We start from the raw sequence: 25,666 nt of genomic DNA, 5'->3' as shown, positions 1-25,666 counted from the left end.
TATGCTATGTATGACAGACATGCTATGCAGCTGATATTAACATAAAACTAATAATAACATTTTGCAATTAAATTAATGTTATCATTACAAAGCTGAAAGATCACCTGGTACACTGCAATTAACTCAGGAGATACAGCTATGATAGCGTTATTACCAAATGGCCTTACATTTGTCAGTTGTAAAGTTCACTCCAAATCTCACATTAACCATTTGCTTGAAATATAGCCAGGTCAAGATGTGTTTCATCCCTCTGGGTTCCAGAAAGCTATCAGCTGTTTCCTACAAACGGTTCTGCTGTGTCCCAGACTGAAAGTCCATATATTGAGCATCCTTTCTCCAAGAGCTGTTGGCAATAGATGTTTATAGAACAGAATAAGAACAGAGCACACATAAAAGGGTTCTTCCTGTGTTGCAATCCCTTGTTTCTAGCTATCAGTGGGAGTGTCCGACATGAAGCTTGCATCTAAGTGGCTGCATGGAATAGCCACAAACGGACTTAATCTTCATTAATCTATCCAGATCCTTTCCAGCTCTCTCTATGCTTTTGGCCTCCAAAACGTCCCACAAGGATTCCTACAGTTTAATATGCACCATAAAGATTTCCTTTTGTTTGCTTTAAACCTGCTGCAGGAGAGTTTCACTGAGGCGCGCTAGTTCTTCTGCAGTGAAAAATGATGACTGATCACTCCTTGCTCACATTTTTCACATCATCCATGATTTAACAGGCCTGCATCATACCCCTCCCCAGCTTTGCTTGCTGCAGTTTATGAAAGTCTAATTTCGTTTGCTTTTATGTGCTTGCTTTATACCCTTCTATACAACAAGATTGTTCTTATATTCTAGCTGATTCCTACACTTTGTTTTTTATCAAGGAATGATGCAGAAGAATTCAATCCAAGTGAGGTGAAAAGAACAATTTCAGTGTCAGAAAGACTCTTGCAAAATCTCCGAGATTATCCACTCCAAAGCTACATCAAAGTTCATTCCGGCACCTCACATCAATTCCCTAGGAACTGAAAACTACAACCTTTACAGCAAGAGTTTGGGAGAGAAAGATTAGCTGTTGCACGGGATATCCTAGAAGGTCTGCATCATGCTAGCAGATGGAGAGAAGAATTTCCATGCCCAGGCTGTCTTCCTTCACTCCTGAAAAGTCCTAACTGCCCTGTAGCTAATTCTGTCTTCTGACTCAGGATTAGCATTATGAGCCTGAGAGGAACAGGAGTGCCCTGTATGGGACCTAGATACTCAGAAACAGAATTAGTAATCTAATGATAACTCTTAGGGCTTGTGGTATAAAAGATAAGCACAGGGAAAGCAGAACAACCAGAAACACAGACAGGGAATACATGACAGATTTGCCTCTTAAAGTGCATTTTCCACTGTGTGTCTGAAGGAATGAAGGCTTGCACACCTGACTTGTTAAATTGTTTCAGCATTTTACATGGCAGAACAAAGCAACACAAGTTTTTCTCCTAGTGATTCAGCTAAATCACCCTTTCTTAATCCCTGCCTGATGCTCTCAGGTATGTTAAGGGCAAGAATATACCAACCTTGTTGGCCTTTTCAGGATTCCAACATTTCATACATACCCTGTGGTCAAACTTGCCAATCTTTACATATTTTGCTGTCTTCAAGCTTTCTTTAAAAGCACCCCTCCCCACACCCTCTCCACACTGCTTACTTTTCTTGCTACTCAGTGGTGCAGTTCCTTATCTCCAGGAGAGAAAAAGTTGAAGTCAGCACATCAGGCCCATCGCTTCCTGCTTGAGTAATGTGGTATTGGCAGGCTGATATCATCTTGGCTCATGAGGAGCTGGACTACACTGCAAAGTCACACCTAGAGTGTTAGTCTCTACTACTTCTTCATTTATTTTGGGAGCATTGTTATCTACATTTCCTTCTCACTCCAAAGCTGTATTTAAGTTAATTTTCCCCCAGGAGTGCTAGAACTGTATTAAACAAAATTGAATGTCTTATATTATTTACCACTGGTACTTTCACTTTCAAGATGAAAACAAGTTGAGTGTGTGGTTTTCTCATTGTTTATATAAAATAGTTAAGTATTACACTGAAGGAAGTATCTGAAGTTCTGTGTTTTATTTAAAAGAGGCAGAAAAATCTTAATTACATTAATAAACCTAATTAGTGTTGCCCAGATATGAGCCTCGGGGTGGGGGGAAAACAATATCAACAAATGGTCATGGAGAAGTTAAAATTGTCTCAGGGTCAAATACATCTAAAATCATGGCATGTATCATATCCACTTTTCTAAAAATGTATTCCACCTATTGCATTCCTTTCATTTTTTTATCTGCTGCCCTCTAATTCCTGGGAGGAGGAAAAAAAAATATCATGGTCCACGGTTAAACTTTAGTCACTAAAAGAATACACAACTGTATACAGAAGAGAACAATAAAGGCATTCCCCACCACTACTAGACTGGCATCCAAGAGAGAGATACAGCCAACTACATGTCCTAGAGTGCAGTTCATCTGGCCTTTTTTTCCCCTGTGTACCTCCCTGGTGAAAGCACTGTGATATAAGTTATTGTTTAAGTCTACTACAGAATAGCAAGACTTCAAGAAAGGTTTCTGTAGCAAGAGAGCAGTGACCTGCTGTGTCATGAAGGTGCTGGTTGTTTCATTGCCACAAGAGAGAGACAAGCACCAGACAGATGTTTCTGATCCAAAGGACAGCAAGTGCTGTGAAAGAAGTGAAACAGCTACCGTAAGAAATGACATTTGAGAGGATCAGTGAAATCTGCACAAATCCATGAAGATGGTAAGAAGAAGCTGAAGCTTAGTAGAATAAATAAAGGGTATGTGGCAGGGAACCAAACCCAAGCATGACGTTGTGTGGCTGACTGCCCTAGTGTCCCTGCTTTGGACCGCTGGAAGAAGAGTGGTGTCAGAGGTGGAGGCTTCAGGAAGCATGTGGGATGTGACCACAGGGTCAACAAACATTTTAAAGAAAGGAGGAAGTTGTTGCTTAGGTTTGGGTATGTCTTTTTGTTTTTTCTCAAAGTGAAAGAAAGGGGGAGAAAAAGTTTTAGCAGAAGGTGTAGGGTAAAAAAAGAGAATGGTTTGGTTTATGGTGACTCAGTGTCTGCACTTCTGAATAACCTGGTGTCTGCTCCTGATGAAGGAAAAGAAACAGAACATGTTACATAATTTCCTCATTTAATGTGGACAGTTAATTCATATGGGCAGTCTGTTGAATCTAACAGGAGATGTGGTTGCTGTCAGCAGAAGATGGTATGTGAAGCTATGGAAGCACCATGAGAGGAGACTCCATAGAAATGGAGAGAGGAATAGGAAAGGATGTCCAAAAGAACAAAAAGTGAGATTTGAGAGAGCATCATAAGATATTGTATCAAAAATGTAGAATCACCAGTCTTGCAAAAACTTCCTAAGGTCAGGCAAATGTCACATCAGTCTTAACATGAGACTGGACTAGATGTTGCTTAAGTTTCTAAGACAATATCTTCTGTCACAGATCTGCTAAGAAATGTTCATGTGTAAATAAGACAGTCTTTTTATTAGCTCACTTAGTTTTTCACCTTGCTTACAAAACAGAATCATAAAAAAAATACAGGGAGATCCAGGATGTTTTTCCCTCTTTATCCTTACATATTTACCATAAATAATGAAGTGGTGGATCGTGACTACCCCATCTCAGTATCAATAAACCAAGGAACTGGCAATGTTAACATTCAAGTAGCAGGATGCAATACATTTGTATGCAAACATATGTGAGGAAGGACATTATCTCAGAGGGAAAAGTTTACAAATATAGTCTGCTTACCACAGCTGAAAGAGTTTGGACTGAGATGAGAGTGAAAATAGTGAAAAAACAACAGTCATAAGGAACTGTTATGCATCTCCAGGGCAGGATTAGAAGGCAGAACAGGAAGCATTTATGCATGAAAAAAGGAGACTTGTAAAAAAGCCCAGACATTGATCATGGGGATTTCAATTATGCTGACATTTACTGGAACACAAGTGACAAGTAAAAGCATGTTCTCAAAACACTCAAGGCTCCTGCCATATGGAGCTTTCTGCAAAGTCAACCAAATGGCAGCTTCTAAGCAAAGCTGAAATCTAAGCTCTGTCTGCAAGGTGGCATGAGAAGGTCCAAGCTGGCTCCAGATGAATTAATTCAGTGACTGGAAGTACTACAGGCTGCAGCCACACAGCAGTCCAACTGAGTTCATTATCCAGAGGCTTTAGCAGCACCTACATTTTCAGTAGGTTTTGGAGATTTGCTTGCAATTGGTGCCCACAGTTGGGCGTATTTCACAGCACTGTAAATGAGAGGAACAAGTAAAATGAGAGGAAAAGCAAGAAGGACACTTCAAAATATTTTCAGTTAGCTATCTAGACAGGAAATTCAAAATCCCTCAGGTCAGTGAAGTTGAAAAATTGTCACTGAAATTATAGCATTCACTTATCCCTGCCAAATTCATCAGTGTCATTGAATATTCTCTACTTAGAGCAGACACAAAATGACTTCTAAGGAGAAAAAAAAAAAAAAAAAGAAAAGAAAAAGAAATAATGGTAAGTGTTCCCAGAGAACACTGAAAGGGTTGTTCAAAGAAAGTAATCATTGGCCTTTCTCCTTTAAGTACTTTCTACCTAGCTTGGTCCTGACAATTTCAAGAGATAATTCTGCAACTCTTTTACCAGCAATTCTTTACTGCTTTATTCAGTAAGTGATTCTCCCTTTAAGATCAGGGCATAGGTTGGCAAATGGGGTGGGATCAAAACAAACATACAGCTAACTCCCCATATTTTATTGCAATGAGGTTACTCATCCTCTCTACATCCCACTCTACTAAGTAGTGTCAGGCCAAAATCTTGGAATAGGGGCAAAAAAAGAGAACAATGATTCTTTTAATTTTTCAGGTTTGTACCTACATAATTCAGGGGAAGCAAAGGAATCTCTTTTTTACAGCCTCCAACTCTCAGTTTGCAGATAACTCTTTCTCTTTTCCTTTTGTCCTTCTGTGTATTTTCCTTCACTATGGCAAGTGTTTGCAAACGACTAACTTGTACCAACAACTATACTTAAATATTTAAAAATATTTATCAAGTGGAAAGTAAGCTCAGCCTTGAAAAAACTTGATGGTAGCACTGGGGGTGGGAAAAAAAAAACGTGGTTTGTTTTTATGTAAGTCCTGAGGGCAGTACGGGTGTTAAGGGAAGAGGGTGACACGTGCTGCAGAGCAGGAAGAGCAGCTGGGGTGGTGCATTTCTCTCACGCAATCTGGTTAGGCAAGAGCATCCCTCCTCCCAAACAACTCTGGTTACCTGGATGTTGAAAAAGGCAAGAGGTTAACTTTCTCACTTAGGAAAACTAACCAATGTTTACAGTTTTTTCAACAATGCAAAGACGGTCACTGAGAGGTTCAAGTAGGAAACACTAAGTGTAGATGGTCCTGAGATCCTGTGCTAATGGCAATAATATAAATAATTTAACTTAGGCTGTGCATTTCATCTCATCAGAGAAACACCACTTGATCTCTTCTAAACTTTGGAGACTACTCTTTGCCAAAAATCTCATCTTTAAATATCTCTGTCTATAATTTATTTCAGAAAGATCGAATGGACAGACAAATAAATATATATATGTACACACACATACATATATGCATATGCACACCAAAACTTATGAATAACCATAACATAACTCAAAGCTCATGGAATCCAGATAAATACAGATCAATGCGCTAAGAAAAGGCTATTGATCAAAGTAGGCTATTGACACAAGACTATTGATCAAGGTAGGCAGGAGGATAAATTACTCCTCAAGCTCAAGTTTGTATGGAAAAAAAATTAATGTCATTGCAAGATAGATATGGAAAAAAAAAAAGTGATCAAAAGTGTTCCAAGGGATGGGAGAGAATGATCTGACCCAAAGATGCACCTCAGTGTGAAAACAAGTCAGATGTTTCAAGTGTCTTTATAATCAATAAAAGTAGCCCACTTACTAGACTGGAGTGAGTTAAGGAAAGGAGACCATCCACAAGATGTGTCTGCACACATGGAAGCACTCCATATGGGGCTAGTTTCACAAAGCTAAGGATGTATCAACTAAACGTTTTCAAGACCAGCAGGCTGAGATAATGGGAATCTAAGATTCATTAAAGAGCTGAACAAACAATTTCAGAGTTACTGATATTCATATGTAGCAAGTCCTAGAACACATGGAAAATTCCAGAAGAATGGAAAACTATAAGTCTTTTACAAAAAGGGCACCACAAAGCTCAAGGTCACCTGGCATCCGTCCCAGGCATAGTGATGGAACAGATGACATAGGATTGAAACACAACTATGTATCACAGAATCATTGAACTATGATTGGAGGGCATGTCTGGAGGTCATCTGCTCCAGTTTCCTGTCCAAAGCACAGCAATCTCCTACACGAGGTCAGGTCAGATGTAGTTTTGTCTGGCCAGTCCATCCCCTCCAAGGACAGAACCTGTTTCAGTGCTGCACAACCCTCTGAATGAAAGACTCCTTCCTAATGTCATGGCTAGTAAACCTCCCAAAATGCAGGTTTTGGCCTCTTTATACCATCCACCATCAATGAAAAGAGCTTGGCTCCATCCTCTTTGTAACTGCCTGCAAGTATCTGTAGGCAGCTCTTAGACTGCACCTTTGCTTCCTCCTGCCAGGATGAGTAATCCCAGCTCCTTCAACCTTTCCAGGTAGGTCACATGCCTGTGGCCCTTGACCATCTTCGCAGCCTTCTGCTGATGCCAATCTCTTAACAGTCCTTTTGAATAGGGAAGCCCAAAACTGGATGCAGTCTTCCAGTATCACTAGTGCTGAGTAGAGGAGAAAAATGACTTGTCTCAATCTGCTAACTTTACTTCTCCTACTTGTCAGGGCCACAAGAGCACTGTGAGCTCTGACTGTCGCTGCCCAGAATTAATGTTATGTGTTACTATTTTGCCCTTGGTGTGGAAATGTATGGTTTTTATTGAAACCCATGACATTCCTGTTGACCCAGTCCTTAAGATTGTCTTGACTGAAATTCTGCCATTCACTGGTCAACCCTCCAAATTTAATGTTGTGTTTAAACTTTCTTTTAATGTTCTCTTTAAATTTTCTAAGGTATTTTATCCTCCAGACTGTTGACAAATTTATTAAATAATAGGGGCCAGTATTTATCCTTGATGCACAGTATTTATCCACTCATTACTAGACATCAAGTTATCATCTAAACCTGGAACTCCAGACAGTTTCAATCCCCTAAAACAGTCCTTTCAGCCCATCCGTATGTTCCTCAGCTTCTAAATGAGAATGTTGAGGGAGGCAATATCAAAAGCCTTACTGAAGTCAAGATGAGTTTCTTCTGTTGCTCCCAGCTCATCCCCATCAAAAGCCATTTAATCATAGAAGACAGACATGCTGGTAAAGCATATTTTTCCCTCTGTAAATTGGGTAGATAATTTCTGACTGCCTTTTTATCCCTTGTCTGCTTGGAAATTAATTCAAAGAGGACACACTCCATTATATTTCCATGGACTGGGATAAGGTTCACCCACATTTAGTTCCCAAGTCCACCTTAACTTTCTGAAAGATGAGTGTAACATTCAGTCTGTTCCAGTCATCATGGACCTCCCCTAGTTTCCATTATTTTTTACAGGTAACAGGAAACCACCTCGCAATCACAGAACCAAGGAGTCAACAAAAGAGAGCTATTTCCTAGACCACAAAGGATTTAGCTACAGTCAGAGCTTTGGGGAAAAAAAAAAATATTTCTCTTGCTAGGGCAAGAAAGATGTGGAAAAGGACAGCAGTGAGAAAGAAGAAAGAAAATATGATACTATCTGTATATGCAACATTTTTTGAAAGTATGTTGGAATATACTATATGTTTCTGCTACCCCTACTGTGAAGGGGATTTTTGAAAATATTAGAGAATGCAATAGAGATCCACAAAAATGTCTGGGAATGGGGGCAAATGCCTTGCAGTCAGAGTTTTGATGTTTAGTTTATTTCAAAGATGGTGTAGAGAGTTCCATGTTCTGTAACTATAGTACACATGGGTCTTTAGAAAGGGAGGACTGCGGGGATTAACTTCGCTAAATTTCAATTAAAGGTGTAACAAGTGCCACTGGATGAAAGCTTTTCTGGATGACATTATTTAATCAAGTTCATGACACTTGGCTCAATATATTAGTAACTGGATTAAATATAAGGCATCCACAGATCAGGGAAGATGATAGAATGGCTCCTTTTGCCCTTTTACTCTATGAATCTTAAGTTTTATGGTGGTACCAAAATTATTCTCAGAATGTTAAATATAATATAGCCAGTAAATCTATATCAGAATATCGAGTGTAAATCTTCCGATACTTCTTTCAGAATATCTGACCTACAGAACAGAAAGCCAAATGAAGTGTAAAATAGAGGACCTTTCCCCTATAATATATTAAAAGCACGTAATTTTTCATGTGGCAAGGCACTAACACTGTGACCAAAGTACTGAAGAATTTAATGTAATACACAACTTAAAAAAAAGACTTATGCCTTCAGGTCAATGTCCAGCTGTAGACAAAAACAGAAACAATGCTTTGTTGCATTAGAGGAGCAATAAAAAAAAAAAATCACTAAGTTGTTTATGTAATAAGGGTTAGGATTGGGTATCAATATATCCCAGTGGTCAAGTAGATATCCACCCACATTAAAGCACAGAAAGCTCTTAACATTTTAATTAATCTCTATTTGAACAACAGATCACACACAGAGTTTTCAAATGAAAAACAGAAAAAGAAGTCATTTTGTTAGCAACGAGATAACGAAGCAGGTTTCTGTAAGGCAATAACACCCTACTGCCTTAACTCTTTGATAATGCTTGAGACATTTCCCAAGGCAACAAGTATTAGTGATTGGTGAATCAATTTTGGTAAATATCAGTCCAAATCAGAATGACAAATATATAGAGAAGTTTAATGTTTCAGGTTTTTCCTGTTCTTTTCAAGTGACCTCAGATTTTCAAGCTGCTAGTGAGATCTCAAAGGAGAGTGATGCAAGCTCCCCAGAAATTGTCTGTTAAAGAAATACTGACAAAGAGGTAGTTATCCCAAAATATTTTTCCCTTGCACCAGACTGTGGTCAGCTGGCTAGCCAGTGCTTATGTAGTTTTTGGATAGCATGCCAAATAGGTGACAAAAGTAAAAGGGACACAGAAAAGTGGAGAGAATTGCTAGAATATGACTCCTGGGGAGAGGGATGGAGGGAGTATTAAAAAAGGACAAGAGAAGAAGGAGCTGAAGACATTGAGGTTAAATCACAATGTATAAAGCTGTAAGAAATATGGTTTCACTAACTTTGCTTTTCAAAGAACTCCTTGTTTTTCTAAAGAGTAGCAGTGCCCACTGTCACCCCAATGCCAGGTTAACTTTTGAATTGTAAGTCTCAAATGGCCCTGTTCTTGCTTGGCATAGTTGCCAGGCAGGGATAAAAGGGGAAGACTTGAACAGAAGGACAGGCATGTGTCTGTCCCCTCACATACACAAAGAAACAGAGCAAGACTATAGCTAGATTAGAGAACAGTGGAAGGGGCCCGGTTCGGTCCCGTTAGCCAGCACAACTGTGGGAATGATGCAGGGACAGTAAGACGCTCATACATTTAGAGCCTTTTAAAGCCCTCCACGCTTCTTTTAGACCACAGATCTGATTTACATACGTAGCACAGTCCCCATTCAAAGAGTGTGAGAGAAATTGGAGCCAAACTGCTTTGTTTTTCTCCTTGCCTTGTACTACCGAAATTTCCCTTGCAGTAAATTACCATAGATAAATAAGAAGTGTCTTAAAAATTAGCATCTGATTGCCCTCAAATTAAACCCGTGCTTTTGCCTCAGAGAGCTCAGTCCAGGAACAAGAAAATACTATCACATTTTTACTAGAATACCAGAAAGATGACACACAATTTAGAATCAATTGCCTAATGGCACAATGATTGACAGATAATTGTATAATGAAATTCTGTGAAAACAATCAGTAAGTGCATTTCTCAGTATTCATTTTCCCAGTGTATTATTTACTTTGCTTTAGCTAATATTAAAACCACAAATCCAGGTGGGGAAAATTGACATTGCTTCATTGCAAAATGTTTCTTTGCTTCTTGTGACTTAAACATAAAATAAATTAGAAACAAACAACAACATTCAACACCATGAGTGGTGCACAGATGACACTATTGTGAATGGCAAGCCTTCCAGCAGGTTTAACATAGTCACTACTGTACTAGAGCAAAGTATGAGTAAGTAAGTGAAATGTGTCGCCGGACTCTAATCAACAAAACACAGGTGTTCAGTGCTTAAAGGATCCCATATGGCCTCCAGCTGTCAGTAAAGAAGTAGCCAGGTCTCCTGTAAGTTCCTCTCTCTTACCTGCCACCCCTATACAGATATCTCAGGTATCTTTGGCACCCAGTTAGCAATGAGATACATGGCACGTAGAGAGCTGAAAGAAGACCAGTTGTAACAATTAGGGGACCCAAACAGCATTATTCCCCTATTCAATGGTATAGAAGCATCATTGAAAAAAATATAAAGATACTCATCCTGGAATAAAACAAGTCGATAGTCTTGTGAAAAGAGACAAACTCCTATTTAAAAAAAAAAAAATGTAGAGGATGACCTGGATAAGGATGAGAAAGACACATGCTTATACACACAAACATACACACAGTTCACAAAGTCATTGCAGGATAATACTATGTTTTGTCTGATCCTCTCTAATTGCCAAAGGAGTAAATGAAGTTCTGGATTGCATGTGAAAGTCATCCTCTGACATAAAACAGAGAAATCACATACTTTTCTTAAGTCAATAGGGACTCCTAAACTTCTAAGTATGTTATCAGTGAAATACTTCATATTAATTTTAATATATTGTTTGAATGTATTACCAAACATATTGCCAAATTGGATGGAAAATCAAAAAACAACAGCAAATATTTTGGGAACAAAAAAGCTGTTAAAAATTGTATTCTAACATCTCCAGACCAAAGAATAGTGAACATAATAAAAAAAAAAGTTTGGAAGAAAAATTACAAATATGTATAAATCTTTAGTAACTTCGAGAACTAGTGTCTGTAAATAGGTTGAAAGTAGGAAAAGAAAATTAATCACTGTACCAGATAAGGACGGCCGGCCTAGACATGAGGAGTACAGCACCAAAAACCAAATAGGAAAATGAACATCCTGCAGAAGACAGAAGAAGCTTCTTCCTTCATTAATACTGAGGTGACTGCAGAAATGACCTAAGTTTTTCCAGGAAGTGTAAAATAAAGATCTGAACTTCCTATCCTGGTCTTCTACAAAGCGTCTCTCTCCATTTTCCAAGACTCTATATTCTGTCTGAGCAAGACTTTCCAATATTAAGATGTGCTTACGTTTTTATATGTCATCTTTTGCCATGCAATATCTGGTTTCTGAATACCCCATAATTTATACTTTCCTTTGCTGCACAATAATGGGATGGAATTCCCCTTCACTACAGGAAACCATTGCTATGTTCCCTTGTGTCACTGTTTTACAACACACTCCTTAGCTTACATTTAGGAGAAGCTGCACCTAGAAGAAGCCTGTGATCCCCTGCAAGCTTTTCTCTCTCCCCTCCTGAAGTCCCTGCTCCCAGATAAGAAGAAGACCCAGAGCTTGCTTAAACTGCTATATTTTAGCTCAAAACCCAGTCCTTGCATCCAGGGACTGGGCAGTAACCAGATCCTATGTAAGAAATCTCCTTTCATGCCCTCCTCTCACTTCCTCCAAGAGGACTCTGACCTGCCTCTGATCCTTCACTCATGAAATTGGCTTGTGGCATCTGCTCTGGTTATACTTTTCAAGAAATTGTAAGATGATTTCAAATGTGTTTCTAAAAAGACCTTTCCACAGTTAGACATTCATGATTTCAAATTTCAGGTAGCATTACAGATAACACCATGGCCAAGGTGTTTCTATTCTCAGGGTCTGAGATCAGAGCTCAGTAAGGAATTTGTTCCCATACATTCTTCTAGGACATTGTCATCATCTATTTCTTCACAAATAGCCATAACACCTTCATCATTCTTTGGTCATTTCAAATATACTGCTACATCCTCTCAAATATTTTTATATTGTTAATTTATTCCCCTTTGCACACAGAGCCTCAGTCATTTCCTTCTTAAAGGCTTGAGTGACCCAGATCTATAACACTGCAGTATATCCCACTCACACTATATTGAGTTCACACTTCAATTATTTTCATGAAGTCTATTTATAGGCCAATGTTTGCGGAAGTTTATAAGAAGACAGATAGATAGAGTACTCCATTACAAGCCTGGGTACTATTTAAAACTTTCTAATGTCAGATAGTTGCAAGTAACTTAAGTATTACAGTAGGTTTGCATAGATTATTGACAAACGCTGTCTGTGAAAATATACAGAGAAAAATCATAGAATACCAGGTTGGAAGGGACCTCAAGGATCATCTGGTCCAACCTTTCTAGGCAAGAATTTGCACAGTCTAGATGAGATGGCCTAGCACCATGTCTAGCTGAGTCTTAAACGTGTTCAGTGTAGAAGAGTCAACCATTTCCCTGGGGAGATTATTCCAATGGTTGTTCTCTTTGTGAAAAATTTACCTCTCGTGTCCAATCGGAATCTCCCTGAGAGTAACTTGTACTATTACCCCTTGTCCTCACCGTGTGACTCCTTGTAAAAAGGGAGTCTCCATCTTCTTTGTAGCTCCCCTTTAAGTACTGGTACATGGCGATGAGATCACCTCTAAGCCTCATTTTCTCAAGGCTGAACAAGCACGGCTCTCTCAGCCTATCCTCATACAGCAGGCTTCCCAGACCCTTGATCACCTTGGTGGCCCTTCTCTGGACCCCCTCCAGCCTGTCCACATCTTTTTTGTATAACGGGGACCAGAACTGTACACAGTATTCCAGGTGTGGCCTGACAAGCACCGAGTAGAGAGGGATAATGACTCCTTTATCCCTGCTGGTGATGCCCTTTTTGATGCAACCCAGCATCCTATTGGTCTTCTTGGCTGCAGCAGCACACTGTTGGCTCATATTGAGCTTCCTGTCCACCAGGACCCCCAGGTCCCTTTCCACAGAGCTGCTCTCTAGCCAGGTGGATCCCAGTCTGAGCTGCACTCCTGGATTATGTTTTCCGAGGTGCAAGACCTAAATAGCTAATTCACGCAAAAAACATGCACACTTTGTGAACTTCTGCCTTGGTTTTGAATTGGGTGTAGAAAGATTTTTACCCTGGTATACAACAGCATCTTCTTCAAAATGCCAAATCCTATTTACCAAACTGATTTTGCCCTTTCTTTCTTCAGCTCCTTCCTTCTACTTCTACAGTTACCTGTGAATTCTTTCTGTATTTTATCTTTTCTGTCATTTCTTCTTGTTTGTTTGAAGCATGGATTGGAATCAAACAAGGTGGCAAGGGGAAGTGGCTGTCTCTTTAGATACAAAAGGGTGAAGGTGAAGGAACAATTTTCTGAACTCTATTGGCTACAGGCTAATTCAGAGCCTACAAAATTTCAAAGGAAACCTCATTATTTTCTGCACTAAGCAGAGTCCCTTTGACATAAGCACCAAAACAACAAGAAAATATCCCATAAGTTAGGATATGCAGCTTGAACAAGTAGACTGGATTAAGACTCAACGTCTGCTCTTTTAGGCAAACCATTCAATATTTACATATTTGAGACATGAGGGCAAAGAAAAATAAGAATAAAATTTAACTAGCACATGCAGAATATTTTCTGTATTTGCACAAGCCAGTCTTCATTTTCTTTGCACAAAAGGAAAAAAAAAAAAGGAGTATATATTTACTTCTTTTGAAAGGATTCTTGTTCTTTGTTGGCCTAAGAATATATCTGTCTTTTGAGAAAACCTTCTAAATGTAAGAATTCACCATATGTTTACATTTCCAGCTTGGTTTTACCAATATTGCTCAGACTTGCCACCAGCATTCTTTACTTTCTCCAAATTCTCAAGCAAGAGAAAGAACTGATGCCTTTTTAATTTCTAATTAAACATCTTTAGGTTCAGTTAAAACTGTGGGCTTGGAGTTTGTTTTGCAGAGTTCTAAACAGCTAAAGAACTGCCTGCTGGCAAAATGCAATATAAGCATTCCTGCTATCAGTGAATGTTCTTGTATAAAATACCCAGCAACAGCACATGGATAGGCTTTTCTGCATGTCTTTACATGAAGCGTCAGAACCTCCCCATTCTTCCAGAGGAGTCTAACCTCATTAACCTACACAACGTAGTTAAAGATATGAGAAAATATACAACATTTCTGAAGAGTGGAATGAAAGAATAAAGTTCTCTGAAGAAATGTAATGTTAACAGTTGGCTGTTTAAATGGACAAAATGTACTTTAAGAAAGTGCATCGGGGCTTAAGAAAAATAATCCATCAATTAATTTTGTTCAGTCTTCAGACTTAAAGCCATCTACTGCACATGCTTTAAAAATAGTCCAGTTAAACAGGATGCAGAGCTGTTTAAACAGAAGTACTATTCGTACTGGGATCGAAGACAAGAGGATCAGGCTCAAAACTTGTCTGGTTATGGCACGTGCTGTGACCAAAAACTGTTTCTATTTGCATGTCTCAATGCAAACCTCTGGTACCCAGAATGACAGGATTCTCGGTGTTTATCCATCACGATCTCTGGATTTCAATTTCATAGAAATGCACAAAGGGTTTTTTCTTTTTGGTGGATGGGGATTTTGTTGTTTTGGTCTGGTTTTTGAACAGTTTCAGAGCTTTCTTTTTAATTAGTTTTATTTACTATGTCTTTATTAGCCTGGCATTCCTTATCACTCTATTTCAACTGTTTCAGTACAGGAATAGGAATGATTTTTTTCCAATTTTTTAACATACTATTTTCTGTCTTTGATCTATTCATAAATTTAAAACATTCCATAGAAAAGAGTTTCTTAAAACCTTTCAGGAAGTTGTTCTTATATAATGGTTTTTCACAATTAAATAATTTTATCACAATATTAACAAAGCCATACAAAGAATTTATCCATTATCCATCTGTGGGCAACTGGCCCATAGGAAAAGCATTAGTACAGATTGTGGTGTGATTCCCAAGAAGAAATCAAGATGCGTCATGCTTGTATCCAATTTGGACAACCACTACAGAGGCAGCAGTGTCAGCCAAAGATGAGAATACACAATCTGTAAATGATAGATTGCATTATCACCTGAAGCAATAATTGGTGTCCAGGTACCACAATAGGACAGATTCAATTTCTCAAAGTTCCTTCTTATCTTACAGCTCATACGCAAGAACATGATGTGCAGCTGGGGACTTGGCGTTGACCAAAGAAGAAAAGAGGATTTCCAGCTGGATCCATGAAACGCTTTCTTTCATCAAGGAGCACAGTGTGGTTAATGTCAAAAGAAGTGTTCAAACAGATTAGCAGAGACCTGACTTCCCCTTGTAACAAATACATGAACTGTACATCCAGTGTACAGCAATACCCAGCTACTCAGTAACATCTCTGGATAACAAATTTGTGGCATAAAATTTGTGGAAAGGAAAAGTGTCAAAACAACCAATAGTTTTGTAGGGGAGAAAAAAAAAATACAATCCCAAGCCTCTACAGATGTTACCACTAAACGACCAGTTAAACCATTTTTTTTCCTGAAAATGAAGTTTTATTATGAGATCAAACATATCCCAGCAAAATACAGTTAAAATGGCTGATCTTCAGCTGTACAAAGGTAAAAAAGCTTTTTGAAGACTAACCATAATCTACATGGGAAGCTTTTGAAAAAGACAGAGACTTTGTAAGTAAAAATAACTGGTTAAGTGTCAAAGCCCTGATCAAACCCAACCATTTTAATGGTAAGAAAACTTCAGAGGAGGGATAGCCAGCTAAACTCTGCAAGTGGAGCGAGGATCAATGCCTGTGCCTATGTACGTGCTTCAGCTGAGTATCCATTGCAGTCTGAGGTCAGTACACACACACAGAGGAAATGAAAGAGGTGGAGAGGAAATATATGCAAAACTGGTCACCCACCACATATACGAAAGCCCTTATCACATTGTATTGAGAAGACTATGCTTGTCGGGGACATCAGTAGAGAGAGTGTGCTGTAAGAGACAGCTATTTTTCTCATAACAGTGGAAAAAGTCGAGATCGGGTGGGGGATGGGGAGATAAATGGTACAAATAGCTAGAAGAGTTGGCTCACATCCTCCTGAACTCTTGCCATAAACAATGTCTGGGAATGGCCAGAGGCTCATTCAGGATAGGAGCTGTGCTTGTTCCATGGCAGAAAACTGGAATCTCCAGCACGAGCTCTGTGTGAATTACAACAAGGTCAAGCTGTCCAAACCTGGACTTTTCTGAAGATCCAGAGAGAACAGAACTGAAATGCCCACATCTAATTTTGTCATTTTTATTGTCCCAACTCTTCAGTTAACTTCAGAGAAAACTGACTCAGCAGATCTGACAGCTGGTCTCAGAATGAGCTGGGAAAGGGTGCTGGGTGGTGGAGAGAGAACATCATTTTTAAGCTTTACCACACCAAGGCAACTCATTTTTTTCTCCATAGTTCAGTGTAGCTCACTCTGTGTCCTGTGACCTTGCAGAATCGGTGGTAACACTGAAGTCACACATTAATTTACTTTTAAATATAGGATTTGAAAATAGCAGGAGCACAAGAACAGCTTAAAGACTGTGTTTTAAAAACCTTCAGTGAATGTCCCCAGTAATTACCATTCAGATGATGGGAGAATTTTTTTTATAAAAACATTCTGCATTCTTTTTGTTAAAATTACATCAAAGCAATATAAATAATGTCTTCTTCTCCTTTTGTGAAAATGAAGGATACGCTTAAAACTCCAGATACGCACCAGGAACACTGAGAACACTAATAGCATTTGGATTTTATAATGATGAATTAACAAGTAAACAGGAAACCATCGTTTTGAAAGTCTCATGAGGCAGATAAGGAATAAGAGAGTTCTGGCCCAACATGTATTTCTTCACATATTTCTATACATACCTAATAAATGCACTTTACATAAACACATATATGTTTGAGCACACACATATGTGAAAACACTCAGAGAAACAATTTCCAGATTAGCTTAAATAACAAATACAAACAATTTTAATTGAATACAGTACTAGGGTAGCACAGTTAAGCTTTCAAAATTTAAAAAGTGTCCAAATAAGTTTGCACAGGAAACCTTACATTTTTCTCCTCTCTGCTACATGCCAAGACAATGTTTCATTCAAGCATAATACACTTATTTCCCCCCAGAGAGTGTCTGCCTCTTTAACGCACAGGATGGACTGTTCTCAATGAAAAAACACTTAATGAAAATGGATGAAAATACTTAAATGTTTAAATATGTAGTCTCATGGCTTATTTACATGATATTATCAAATATCTGTTCTGAAGACAGAATAAGTTTCATAAGGGCTTATTTCCATGGAGTTCATCCACATAATATGTATTTTACAATAAACAGTTATTAGTCAAACAACAAAAAACCCCATGTAATGAATAATTAGCATAATAAAGGTGTGGATTAGAACTCACAACCAAGTCACAAAAGCCATCTTCTCTCCTTCAGCAATCCCCCGTCCCTCAACTTTGTCTGCCACAAAGGAGGAAGGGATTCTGCAGGAAACAGCTGCCTTTATGACACAGCCCTGATTCACCCTCTGAACACTGGACACCCTCAAAAAAATGGAAAAAATGATTAGTGCTCCTGCACTTCAGAGCTGCATAACTCTGTAACTCCTCCAGAAGCTGTATAATGGCAGCATTCAGCGCTAGGCTTTCAGCTGTCTTGTTTCCAAGTTTCCCGGTCCTCTCCTGCCCTGCTGCCTCCTTGCTCCCTCGTGACACCGACGCCCATCTTGCCATTCGCACAAGGCTCCTTTCCCCCCAACAGCCTGGTCTCCTTCTCTTTTCTATTTGCATGTCCTTGAATCAGGAGTTTCAGGTCCTAAGCCCAACGTCGCAGCAGCTCCTGGCCACGGTGAGGACCGATGGGTCCCATGCCATCTCCAGAAGGGATGTGTTCAGCCTGGCTCTGATGATGGGACATGGGTGCTGGCAAGGGGTAGGAGCACACACAGTGCACACAACATCATCAGCGGAGAAACTAACTGCCAGCTGTCACAAGTCTGACCATCTGCAAACAGGTTTTCAAAGGCGCAACCATGGGTACATTTATAAAGGAAGAACCACAGTAACCACCTTGCATGCCACAAACCCCCTCTACTATCCTTGCTCCTATATGGGGCAGGTAAAAAAAAAAAAAAAAAAAAAAAAGCATATTTTTATAAGGGAAAAATGAGTAAAATTTTACACAACTTTCAGCTTTTTGTTTTTAATCTATTTGTTTTTATGACCCATCATCATTCCTTCCTCTCTTCCATCTTCCTATCTCCCCCCCAAAAAAGAAGTCAAACATTTAGTGTGGAAAACTACAAACCAATTAAACTTTGGAGAAGTTATATGCTATTGAAAACAGTGTTTTATAATGGAAATTGCCAGGCAGCCTTAGCTCTAGCCATTTCTACTTGAGCCACCTGTAATAACTAACTGTGTTGAGTTAGAGTAACGAGGAGAAGGCATTCAGACCCTGCGGTGGTAGGAGCAGTTAACGTTGGCTGCGCAGCATTTGGGAAATGCATTACTTGAGAAGTTCCAGCCCTGTGGTCTGTGCAGCACTTGCCTGTGGTCCACAAAGAACTGCTTGGTTACGTGATGCTGGATGTCCTCATTTCCAACTGCTAAATTGCATTAAAAGACAGATCGGGTTTCCTAATATTTGTCTCAATCTACACAGGCCACCACAGAAAGATATATTAGTGTAATTGTTTGGAGAAAGGGAAAGTTGGTGTCCTCACAGATGAAAGAGAAGCATGTCTGCAAGATGAGCCCTCTCAGAGGATGCAGTCTGTGCTGTGGAATGGTGGGGAGTCTTGCATTAGACCATTAAATTCACTGTTGTTTGTAGAATGCTTAGAGATGAGGAATCCTTTCCCACACCCTCCTGCCCATCCCCAGCCTGCAACCACTTTTTTACTGCATCAGTGGGGAAACAGCAGAGTCATCCCCTGGGAACCCAAGGCCTTACTGATTTCTGTGGGAGTCCTCCACATGCACTGAGAAAGCTGCTTCCATCTTTCTCAACTTCAATAGGAATAAAAGCTCCGTTAGGGTCTTGCTCAACTTTTGAAAAACCTCTCTAAGAAAAAAATTGCACCAAAGGAAGTGAGTCTCTCCTTCACATCATTTAGACCATTCAGCATATTCATTGCAATTGCAATACAGGCACTTTATTGTAAACATAGGCAAGAGAGAAAAGGAAACAAAAAAGCAGAACTATTATCTCATCCACGCCTATACAGGGTAGAGCTGAGGCAGGGAGGCAGACAAAGAAGCAGTAACTCCTTGGGCTATCTCATACACACAACTATGCACAAACACACCACAAAGTTAGGACTTCTCAAACCAGGATGAAATAGGATGAAATGATTTGCTGTCATTTACAACGCTGTCTGCCTTTGCTGTATACCTTGCAATTTCCATACGAATAATGCTCATCTATATCACTGTTGGTCCAAGGCACAGTGGGCCTCTCTGTGTTCAGAGGATCATTTTGTTTGCAAACATGGAGAATGAGAAGGGAGATCTGTGATCTTCCTCTTTGAAACGTATCTGCCAGGGACAGTCAGAAAAAGAAAACAGGAAAAGAAAATAGCCATCAGTGCAATGTGGCTGAATGAGCCTGACTAAGGAAATTTTAATACTTGACATTGCCTAAGTGGAAAAAATCCCCAAACATGTATATACACACACACACATAGAAATTTAATATAAAATACCTATATTAACATTTTAATATTTTTAAATGCATATACCTGCACAAATTCATGCATAAGCTTATATGTACATACATATGCGGAGAAAATTTCAGTGACTACTGTAATTTTGGATACATTGTTATTATCACATATTACATATGGTATCATAATTTACCTTAAAATTAAACTTAGAATCAAATTTCTATACCTGAATTCATTCTAACATCACAATATTTATCAAATACTACTTTTATATATAATTATTGAAGAGATCATAGTGTGAGTATACATTTTTATGACTAAAGAAAAAAAGGACTTCCTACTGAGAGGATTAAAACGTTTTTATACCAGGAAGCTTTCTGGTTAAAAATTGTGAGCAAGCAGTTGCTAATTTTCTATTCAATAGTTCAAAAATAATGTTTTCAATAGCCTGACAGTGGATAAGAAATTTATTAACATGTTCTGAATCCCAGAAAAAAAAATTAAGAAGATCACACAGGAAGAGTCAAACATTGAAAATCTGTCAACCCAGAAAAAAGCAGAGGATGGTCAGATGGCTAATCACAAATCAAATGCCTAGTATTGATGTTTCAGATAGGGACATGCTACCCATTGAACTCAGGGCAAATGTTCCTCAGCAATAAAATATTTATTTTCAGCTAAGAACCATCTTAAGAGGAATATGGGAATCAAAACCAAAGAAGACATGCTATTTTGTTTCAATAAAATCATCATCTGCTTGCCAGCTACAAACCAGAAATCCTACAACATTTACATGAATTGCATAGGAGCACGCTCGTTTTTCTCCTCTACATGGCAGCGAGGAAGTGCAATCTGGAAGCCAGAGGCATATGCCAGGGACTGTGGGTTTGGCTCTGTTTCCAAGTCCATCTTCAATCTGAAGATAACTAAAGGCCAAATTGCAGTCTTGATTGGATTGCCATAGGTTAAAAGCTTTATATATCACTTTATTATTATTATTTTTAACCAGGTATTTTTTTCTGATAGAAAACAGCTGTTGAAAGATTTCCTCTGAAACATCTTTTGATGTCTCAAAGTCTGGATTCATCTTATCTAATTTCAGACACTTGCCTAAAGCACTAAGTACTCTACTTTTAGTTAGTGGAGACTATCTGCCTTTTCAGTCATTCTGAAAGATCTTCTGTCAACTGCAGAGAAAACCTTGTATGACTAGATCTATAATTCAGTTGTCCCACTTTGGGTGGGATAAAACCAAAGTCAAGATTGCATGGTAAGGTCTCCAGCTTTTTGTATTCTTAATAAACTTGAGTTCCAACTGAAGGATGGAAAGAACAGTCCCAACTGTTGGATTTTGGTGTTTGTTTGGGGTTTTTTTAATTTGTCAACATAAAACAATGACAGACTCTTTACGAAGAGTTTACCTCAGCTATGTATTTCCCTCAATGTCTCAAAAAGTTTAGAAACAGTCTCGTATCTTTTCCCTCTAACTACATCCAGTGATGGTTGCTCTACAATGTAGCCTGATTATATATAACTAAATGTTATATTTCAACAAGACCATCTTCAATGCAAATAACTAATCCCAGCCTTTCAATAGCCTGTCTTGACCCAGTAGCTTAGAGCAGAATATGGTACCATTAGTCATATTTTATTTCTGGCCAGCTTGCGTGTTGTTCTGTGATGGATCCTCTAGAAATTACAGGGCATAGCTGAGAAATCATTTGATTAAATTGTAAGTCATAATACCTGCCCATCAGAGTAGGTAAGGCTGGTCGGACCCAGTTGGATTGACATCCAAACCAAAGACTTCACATTGGCTCCAATGGTGTGAATGATTGCTTCAGAGAAGGACAACAGCCACAATGCTCATTTGCTGGAGCTGGGTAAAAAAAGCTGAGTCTGTCAACAACAGCAGAATAACAAAAGAAACTGGAAGGAAATTAAGTAGTTTGCTGGATCTGGCAGAAACCTTTCATAAAGAAACAGGGATTCATGCTAATTTTTGCTTAAAGATGTTTCCAGTTTGACAGCAGACACTGTCTTGATCACTGAATGAACAACTTAGCATTCACTCATCACATAAGATAACACTCCTAGTCTCAAAGGCAAATCCAGAAGATACACACCGTGTTTTCCTCTATATGCAGCTATTCCCTAGGAGCTTGATCTGGCAGTCACAGAGGCAATAGCTCATCAGTGGTCCCTTGTCCCCTCCCCAGGCCTGAACCAGATGGCGATGGGGACGCGTGGCACAGTGCTGGCCAACTTACAAGCCCATGGCTCTCAGGGAAAGGTAGAAACACAATTACAAGGGGCAACTCTGTGGGAAGAGGTGCGGAAGGGCTGCCACAAAGAGATGTGGATGCAGAAGCAGGGTGACGGTGGAGGTGGGCAGCCCAGCCAGGGCTCCCTGACGCACCAGCACACTCCAGGGAGAGGGGAGGCACTGAGGTGGCCTCTCACAGCACAGACTGAGCACTTTGGGCTGCTCTTTGATGCTCTCACTGTCATGACCTTCTCGCACATGTTTCCCTTCAGAGTCTCTGCGATCCTACAGTGCTTTTGCAGTCATTCATTTTTTTACTGTCTCCTTGCAGCACCTCTTCCCACCCCCTGCCCCGCCTCCCCCATTAGGTCTACCACTCTAGTTACATCCTCAATGTTTGTTTTTCCTCTTCTTATGAGCCTATTAATGCATCCTTTTTGGATTTCCATTTTCTCCTCAACTAGACAAGACTATATGTAAAACCAACCAAGAAAAGAATAAATTTAAGTGCTGTCACCAGACTGGCTGTTTCCATGTTCCCTCCCTATGCTATAAACTTGTGGCAAAGGGCGTGTCCCATATGGGATACATGTATGCCCTATATACCTCTATGGTAAAAGGGGCCTTTCTCAGACCAACATTCTTTTTAGACGATCCCATAAGTTAACAGTAACAATTAAAGAGTTAACCAACTTAAAAATACACCCGCTCAGAAGTTTCTTTTCATAAGCTAGTTAAAGGAAATGCTGTGTATTTGCTGCGTGCATATATATCCTCACAGAATTTTTCCTGTCACTGCAGTAGATGTTTGGTACGTAAACTTAGCTCTTTGCTTTGGATTTGCAACAGCATGTACTGTGACATGACTTACCCAATGGCATTCTTGAAAGCCCATTAGAGCAATGAGCTCTAGCCATGAGTTATAAATTTTTCCCAATTACTGGGACTAGGATTGCCTAGGGACATTGCAGAGTCTACGTCACAGGTTGGACACATCTGTTTACCAACACTTAGGCCTAATAAGGTACTGGTCTTGGTATAGGAAAGTGGCCTGGATCAAACCTTCTCAACATTTTTTGCCTATTCCTTCAACTAACAGAATTCTTCTCTGTACAGGGATATTCAAGTTGCACACAAAGTCATTCCCTGCCTACTTGAGCTTTTGAAGGACCCATCAATAGGTGTAGCAAGCAAATGCAAGGCAAGATGGATGCTTGAGATACTTAGATTTATAGCTATAATACTTTTTCATAGAAGCGATGACTAAAGTGGAAGAAGAAATTATTCTAGCCTCATTTCCAGTACAGATTTCCTATAGCAAGCCTAAACAATTTAAGTTAATTGAAAACTTCAATCTATCTATCTATGTAAATCTATCTAATCTATCTGTCCTATTTCACTTCAACTAACCAAACATAGGCTAAAATAAAAAAGTGTTTGGTGGGAGCGGATAAATTCCTGTCACGGTTTAACCCCACTCAGCAACTAAGCACCACACAGCTGCTCGCTCACTCCCCCCACCCCGGTGGGATGGGGGAGAGAACTGGAAGAGTGAAAGTCAGAAAACTCATGGGTTGAGATAAGAACAGTTTAATAATTGAAGTAAAATGAAATAGAATAGTAGTAATAGTAGTAGTAATAATAAAATAATAATACAATAATAATATACAAAGCAAGTGATACACTATATAATTACTCACCACCCACCAACTGATGCCCAGCACGTCCCCGAGCAGCTATCGCTGCCCCCTGGCCAACTCCCTCCAGTTTATATACTGAGCATGATGTCATACGGTATGGCATAGCCCTTTGGCCAATCTGGGTCAGCTGTCCTGGCTGTGCCCCCTCCCAGCTTCTTGTGCACAGGGCAGAGCATGGGAAGCTGAAAAGTCCTTGACTGGTGTAAGCACTACTTAGCAACAACTAAAACATCAGTGTGTTATCAACATTATTCTCATCCTAAATCCAAAACACAACACTATACCAGCTGCTAGGAAGAAAAATTAACTCTATCCCAGCTGAAACCAGGACAATTCCATTAAAAAGAAATCTTTTAAATTTACATTGGAAAAAAAAAAAAAAAGAAACTACTGATACAAACAACAATGTTTTAAACTATCCATTTCCAGATCTCTTTCAGTGGTTCTGTGGAAAGAAGTAGAAACCATGGAACTGGTTAGTCATCATGACCATAAAGCTTTTTTAAAGCAGTTCCAGTTGTTTATCGTCGTTGATTTCATAAGAATCTCGAAGAGGTTCACTGATGCCTGAGATTGGAGTGAAACTTTAAAACACCTACTGACTTTTTAAGGAGTGGGTTTGCCATTCTCTGTGACAGACAGACAGACAGAGACTCTGAGAAGTGGCAACTGGAGAAAGAAACCAAAACACAAAAACATACTACTTTCTATGTGACAAGACATAAGGGAGCTTCCTTATTTTGGTCACTTCCTCTTCCCTCTTTCTCACCAACACACACACACATATGCACAGTATACACACCCCCACAGATGGCTGCTGAGCCTGTAATCCTCTGTTGAAAATCTTTCTTGCTGCTTTAATGAGCTCAGTTCCCTTTGGAATGAAAGTGATTAAATACAAATTCCAGCACAACAGAGCAGGCAAGCCTAAGGCAAGAATGAATGGCCAGGGAGGGATCATGATAAATAAATAAGTAAATAAGTAAATAAATAAATAAATAGAAATGAAGAAGCTGTGTCAGATCAAAACTTTCACCATTCATCAAAATATCGTCCTTGTTTCCAGCTTCCAGTTAAATCAATTGAGTGCTGCTTGGGCTCAGATATCTCTTAGAGGCTGACCTGTGAGATCAGGGTTTAAAGGTTGACAAAAGAGGAAATCTCATTACTAAAAGCCCTATCACAGAAATCTTCACTTTATTTGCTCACAAAAGAGGAAGACAGAAAAGAAACAAACACCAAAGTATTTCAGGAACAGATTCAAACAGAAGAAAGTACTACAATTAGATTAATGCTACAGCTTATTTAAATTTTCAGTGTTTGGAAAACACTCTATCACCTAGCACCATACAAGACAGAGGAATTTAGGAACAGTTGATTCTGCTTAATCAGAATTACATGACCTTTTCAGTCTTATGTTTTATAATTCTTTAGTTCGTGACTGGGACCATTTTCTGCTTTTGCAGTGCCAGTAAGAAAGGTGCTGCAGCACTGCAAATAACAATAATGGGATCATGACTTTTACTAATCTGATCTAGGCTATCAAATCTAGTTCTCCAGCACAGAAAGTAACCATACAGCAGAATTTTAGACCATCCCACAGCTTCACTTCACCAATACCACACACCATCCAGCCTATAATAAGCTTAAAGCTTTTCACATACAATATAAGAAAATTCAACAAAAGTAATTATGTCACCAGAAAGGGGAAAGATTCCTGCAATAGCAGGCAATTACTCTGGTGAAAATGCCTGGAATTCAAGAGAACCCATCCATCGCAGCTGCAGCACTCAGACTGAAGTTTTGAGACTCTGCTCCTACAAGAAAAAGACGATGGCCTGGCTGGA

The 25,666-nt window shown here is 39.3% G+C and overlaps 1 long non-coding RNA gene across 1 annotated transcript; it reads right to left on the bottom strand.

Annotated features, from left to right (window-relative positions):
• Nucleotides 1-19,279: 19,279 nt before the first annotated feature.
• On the bottom strand, nucleotides 19,280-23,852 carry LOC148053427 (uncharacterized). The gene is made up of 3 exons (XR_015708766.1): nucleotides 23,820-23,852; nucleotides 21,600-21,732; nucleotides 19,280-19,725 (listed from the first exon to the last, which is right to left on the bottom strand). It is a non-coding gene; the product is annotated as an uncharacterized LOC148053427 (long non-coding RNA).
• Between the last annotated feature and the right edge of the window lie 1,814 nt (nucleotides 23,853-25,666).

This window comes from Nipponia nippon, unplaced genomic scaffold, assembly GCF_047370975.1.
Source record: "Nipponia nippon isolate SJK-2023a ecotype South Korea unplaced genomic scaffold, ASM4737097v1 scaffold_4, whole genome shotgun sequence".
In the NCBI taxonomy this organism is placed as follows: domain Eukaryota; kingdom Metazoa; phylum Chordata; class Aves; order Pelecaniformes; family Threskiornithidae; genus Nipponia; species Nipponia nippon.
This window is presented reverse-complemented; position numbering and strand designations above follow the sequence as displayed.